Raw genomic sequence first — 6,000 nt, forward strand, 5'->3', positions numbered from 1 at the left:
TTGTAGTTCTCCCTCGAAGGCTGAATTTTAGACTTGAATCTCCTAATTTGGAGGGAGTCTTGCCTTCCATTAAGTTAATAAGGAGTCAGGTTATACAAAATCATTATCACCAGAAGCCTGACAGGTATGGCAGATGAAGTCAGGGCATGGTTGAGAACATTGGACTGGGATATCATAGCAATTACAGAAACATGGCTCAGGGATGGAAAGGACTGGCAGCTTAATGTTCCAGGGTACAGATGCTATTGGAAGAATAGAGAGGAGGGGGAGTGGCATTTTTGATGAGGGATAACATTACGGCTGTATTTAGGGTATTCCTGGAAATGCATCCAGAGAAGTTATTTGGGTGGCACTGAGAAATAGGAAAGGAATGATCACCTTATTGGGATTATACTGTAGATCCCCAATAGTCGGTGGGAAATTGAGAAACAAATTTGTAAGAATGTCCCAGTTATCTGTAAGGATAATATAGGTATGGTCGGCGATTTTAACTTTCCAAACATAGACTGGGACTGCCATAGCATTAAGGGCTCTGATGGAGAGGAATTTAAGTGTGTACAAGAAAATTTTCTGATTCAGTATGTGGATGTACTGACTATAGAAGGTGCAAAACCTGACCTATTGTTGGGAAATAAAGCAGGGCAGGTGACTGAATGTCAGTGGGGGAGAACGTTTGGGCAAGTGAGTATAATTCTATTAGTCATAAAATAGAACATAGAATATTCCAGAGCAGTACAGGTTCCTCACCCCTCAATGTTGCACTGACCTGTGGAACCAATCTGAAGCCCATCTGTACTATTCCATTTTCATCCATACGTTTATCCAATGACTATTTAAATGTCCTTAAAGTTGGCGAGTCTACTACTTGTGCAAGCAGGGCGTTCCACACAACCTACTACTGAGTAAAGAAACTCCCTCTGACATCTGTCCTATATCTATCACCCCTCAATTTAATGCTATAGCCCCTCATGCTAGCCATCATCATCTGAGGAAAAAAAAGACTCTCGCTGTCCACCCTATCTAACGCTCTGATTATAGTATATGTCTCAATTAAGTCACCTGTCAACCTCCTCTCTAAGGAGAACAACCTCAATTCCCTCAGCTTTTCCTCATGAGACCTTCCCTCCAAACCAGGCAACATGCCAGTAAATCTCTTCTAAACCTTTTTGAAAGCTTCCACATCCTCCCTATAATGTGGTGACCAGAACTCTCTGCAATACTCCAAATGTGAGATGAAAAATGTGTTGCTGGAAAAGCGCAGCAGGTCAGGCAGCATCCAAGGAGCAGGAGAATCGACGTTTCTGGCATAAGCCCTTCTTCAGGAATGAGGAGGGTGTGCCAAGCAGACTAAGATAAAAGGTAGGGAGGAGGGACTTGAGGGAGGGGCGTTGGAATGCGATAGGTGGAAGGAGGTTAAGGTGAGGGTGATAGGCCAGCGAGGGGGTGGGGGCGGAGAGGTTGGGAAGAAGATTGCAGGTCAAGAAGGCGGTGCTGAGTCTGAGGTTTGGGACTGAGATAAGGTGGAGGGAGGGGAAATGAGGAAGCTGGAGAAATCTGCATTTATCCCTTGTGTTTGGAGGGTTCCTAGGCGGAAGATGAGGCGCACTTCCTCCAAGCATCGTGTTGCCATGGTCTGGCGATGGAGGAGGCCAAGGACCTGCATGTCCTTGGTGGAGTGGGAGGGGGAGTTAAAGTGTTCTGCCACAGGGCGGTTGGGTTGGTTGGTGTGGGTGTCCCAGAGGTGTTCTCTGAAACGTTCCACAAGTAGGCGGCCTGTCTCCCCAATGTAGAGGAGGCCACATCGGGTGCAGCGGATGCAGTAAGTGATGTGTGTGGAGGTGCAGGTGAATTTGTGATGGATATGGAAGGATCCCGTGGGTGTCTTGGAGGGAAGTGAGGGGGGAGGTGTGGGCGCAAGTTTCGCATTTCTTGCAGTTGCAGGGGAAGGTGCCGGGAGTGGAGGTTGGGTTGGGATGTGTGGTCTGTTTGGAGGTGGCGGAAATGACGAAGGATGATACGATGTATCTGGAGGTTGGTGAGGTGGTAGGTGAGGACCAGTGGGGTTCTGTCCTGGTGGCGATTGGAGGGGCGGAGGAGCGGGAAGTGGTGGAGATGCGGTGGATAGCATCATCAACCAAGTCTGAGGGGACATTGCGGTCTTTGAAGAAGGAGGCCATCTGGGTTGTTCGGTATTGGAATTGGTCCTCCTGGGATCAGATGCCAGTTCCAATACCGAACAACCCAGATGGTCTCCTTCTTCAAAGACCGCAATTTCCCCTCAGACGTGGTTGATAAGTTTGGTATGCTTTCCTTTATTGATCAGAGCATTTAGTTTAGGAGTTGGGAGGTCATGTTGCAGCTGTACAAGACATTGGTTAGGCTATTTTTGGAATATTGCATGCAATTCTGATCTTATTATTGGAAGAATGTTGTGAAACTTGAAAGGGTTCAGAAAAGATTTGAGCAATAGGGAGGAGTAATAAGTTAGGATATAATAGTCGTTTCTCGGATAGGTTTGCTTAGAAAGTAAAGCTCCATACAGTATACAATAAAATTTGTGACCACGAGTCTGCAGCAATTAAGGGGTCAGAACTCATTAGTTTGCTCATGCTGATCTTCTGGAATCCAGAAAACAAGCCACTGGAATACATTGCCACATTTCTGCTGGGAAATGGCTGCAATTTGTTTCAATTTGCTGGGGGTTGGGGAAGGTCTAAATAAAAGCTAATTTAAAATTCAGTGAATTGACCACTGTCAGATCATGCAAAGGGATACTACAAAAAGAAGGGGTTTGAGATTTGTTTCTGGTTCAGGCAATAAAAACCACTGAAAAAAATGGAAAGAAGAAGCACACAGCAATCATGGGTAATCAGCTTATTGAATATAGTAATGCATCAGTGCTCTAATTGACTGGCAGTATATTTGTGCAGAAATAAAATTTTGTTATTATTCATAAAAGCAACAGTATCCCTCAACTAATTATTACTCAGTATCAAATTCAAATCAAATCGTACTATTTCTAACTGGCTTCTTTCTAACTACTTATCATCCTAAACTTAATGTCGCTACATGTGATCTGTAGTACCATACATTTTTAATACCTGACCTACCACTTGTTCTTGTATGTACTGTACCTCACCCAAGATCTGTGGCGCTATACTTTGATGATTTCCCATTAATAGATATCACACCTTTTTTAAAAGTTAAATATTTAAATTTAAGAATGCCCAAACATCGCAATCCTAGCGTTAAATTTATCGTTACCCTTGGTTTTCTCAGACTGCAGCCTTACAATACTGTTGGTAAATGTTGTGTGTACTTTGTCAATAATTTGCAGTCTTGGCTGTAAATTGCCATGGTTAATTATACATTAATAGCCTAAATGAGCAAAAGGTGAAAATATTGGGGTCAAATATAAGCCGTGGTAATAAATTAGTCTGACAGCATTAGATACAACCAGGAAGGCATTACATGTACAAATATTATTTTAACAAGCTAATAGCAAAGTTATTTTATAAACTTCTATAATGTTACTCCTCAGCCTCTGCTCCAGAGAAAATAGCCTGGAGCCTCTCCCTATAGGTCAAACCCTCCAACCCTGACAAGTCCTTGTAAATCTTTTCTGAACCCATTCAAGTTTCACATCATCTTTCCTATAGAAGGGAGACCAGTACTGAACGTTGCATTCCAACAGTGGCTTACCGATGTCCTCTACAGCTGCAACATGACCTCCCAACTCTTGTACTCAACACTCTGGCCAATAAAGGCAGACATACCAAACGTTGCCTTCACTATCCTATCTACCTGTGACTCCATTTTCAAGGAGCTATGAGCCTACAATCCAAGGTGTCTTTGTTCAAAAACACTCCCCAGTATAAGTACTGCCCTGATTTACCTTTCCAAAATACAGCACCTCACATTTATCTAAATTAAACTCCATCTGCCACTCATTGGCCCATCTGATCAAGATCCCGTTGTACTCTGAGATAACCTCCTTTGTTGTCCACTAAAGTCAGAGTCCTAGAGATGTACGGTATGGAAGCAGACCCTTTGGTCCAACTCATCCATGTTGACCAGATATCCTTATCTAATCTAATCCCATTTGCCAGCACTTGGTTCATATCTCTCTAAACCCTTCCTATTCATAACCCATCTAGATGGTTTTTAAATGTTGCAATTATACCAGTCTCCATCATTTCTTCTGGCAGCTCATTCCATTAAAGCACCCCCCTTCTGCGTGAAAAAGTTGCCCCTTAGGTCCCTTTTAAATTGTTCCCCTCTATGCCCTTAGTTCTGGACTCCCCCCACCCCAGAGAAAATACCTTGTCTATTTACCCTATCCATACCCCTCATGATTTTGTATACCTCTATAAGGTTGCCCCTCAGCTTCTGCTCCAGGGAAAATAGCCCCAACTTATTCAGCCTCTCCCTGTAGCTCCAATCTTCCAACCCTGGCAACATCCTTGTAAATCTTTCCTGAACTCTTTCAAGTTTCATAACACCCTTCCGTTAGGAGGGAGACCAGAATTGCGTGCAATATTCCGAAGTGGCCTAACCAATATCTAATGCAGCTGCAACATGACCTCCCAACTCCTATACTCAATGCTCATTGCTTTGGATTTGGAGTCACATGTAGGTCAAACCAGATAAGGACAGCAGTTTCCTTACCTAAAGGATATGAGTGCTGGTTTTTCCCAACAAACAGGAGAAAGTGAGGACTGCAGATTCTGGAGATCAGAGCTTAACAATGTGTTGCTGGAAAAGCGCAGCAGGTCAGGCAGCATCAAAGGAACAGGAGAATCAATGTTTCAGCATAAGCCCTTCAGGAATGAGGAGGGTGTGCCAAGCAGGCTAGGATAAAAGGTAGGGAGGAGGAACTTGGGGGAGGGGCTTTGGGAATACGCTAGGTGGATACCTATCTGCATACTTTGATACAGTCCTGTCCCCCTTAGTCCAAGAACTCCCCACCTACGTTCGGGACACCACCCATGCCCTCCACCTCCTCCATGATTTTCGCTTTCCTGGCCCCCAACACCTTATCTTCACCTTTTTTTCCCTCTAACAGCTTGCCCTAGATCTGATCAAACTAGTATTAAATGTTAATCTCAATCACAATGTTAATCTGTTTCTATCTACACAGATGGTGCCAGACCTGTTGAGTTTCTCCAGTGCTTCCTGATCTTCTTCGAGATTTCCAGCATCTGCATTACTTAGCTTTTATTTACTAGTATTATGGTTCTACAAAAATGTTCTACTTTGATTAGAGACTTCCTAGTGTTTTTAGTTAGGGATAATTTCAATATTGGCATTTGCTCTCCACCATCCTTTGGATTCTGAATTTTGTCTTAATCTGACAGGATAAGTTTTAAATGGGGGGTGGGGGAACAGAATCTCCTCACTGCTGTTTTGACTTTATTTCCTTTTTAAAGTTTTTTTTTGGCAGGTGGACTGATGGTATATGGGGAGTCTTACCTATGTAAATTTTGCACAATAATAGTATTTTGAATGAATGTTTTGCAATTGCAAGGTAATTGGCAACTCTCCACTGTTTCTAATATCCAATAACTTTGTACAACTGGCTTTGCTAAATAGCACACGTTGTTGTAAGATAACTACACAAACACCAAAACTGGTTACCATCTCTTTTGAGCAACTGTATTTGTTCTAATATTACTCATTTATTTTTAATATTACCGATCAAAAAGTTTTCGAACTAAATCCTCTACAATTTCCACTCATTTCTTGTTCGTCCTGATGGTCTAAAGGACCTGAGCCACAACACTGTGATCTCCACCACAGGTAGGGCAAGGAGATATTCTGTACTGTCCCCAGCCCAAGAGATTTGAATCCTATGCTGTTACTATCAAGTTGATCAGAGGGATGATCTGCCCAAGGAGTTCAAATTACTGTGATAGCAGCAAGCACTTCAATGTGCATGTTGTGGTCCAGAGCTATGAATAGTGATGGTAGAGGCTGGAACTTCCTTTCTAACAATTTACA

This window comes from Hemiscyllium ocellatum, chromosome 26, assembly GCF_020745735.1.
Source record: "Hemiscyllium ocellatum isolate sHemOce1 chromosome 26, sHemOce1.pat.X.cur, whole genome shotgun sequence".
In the NCBI taxonomy this organism is placed as follows: domain Eukaryota; kingdom Metazoa; phylum Chordata; class Chondrichthyes; order Orectolobiformes; family Hemiscylliidae; genus Hemiscyllium; species Hemiscyllium ocellatum.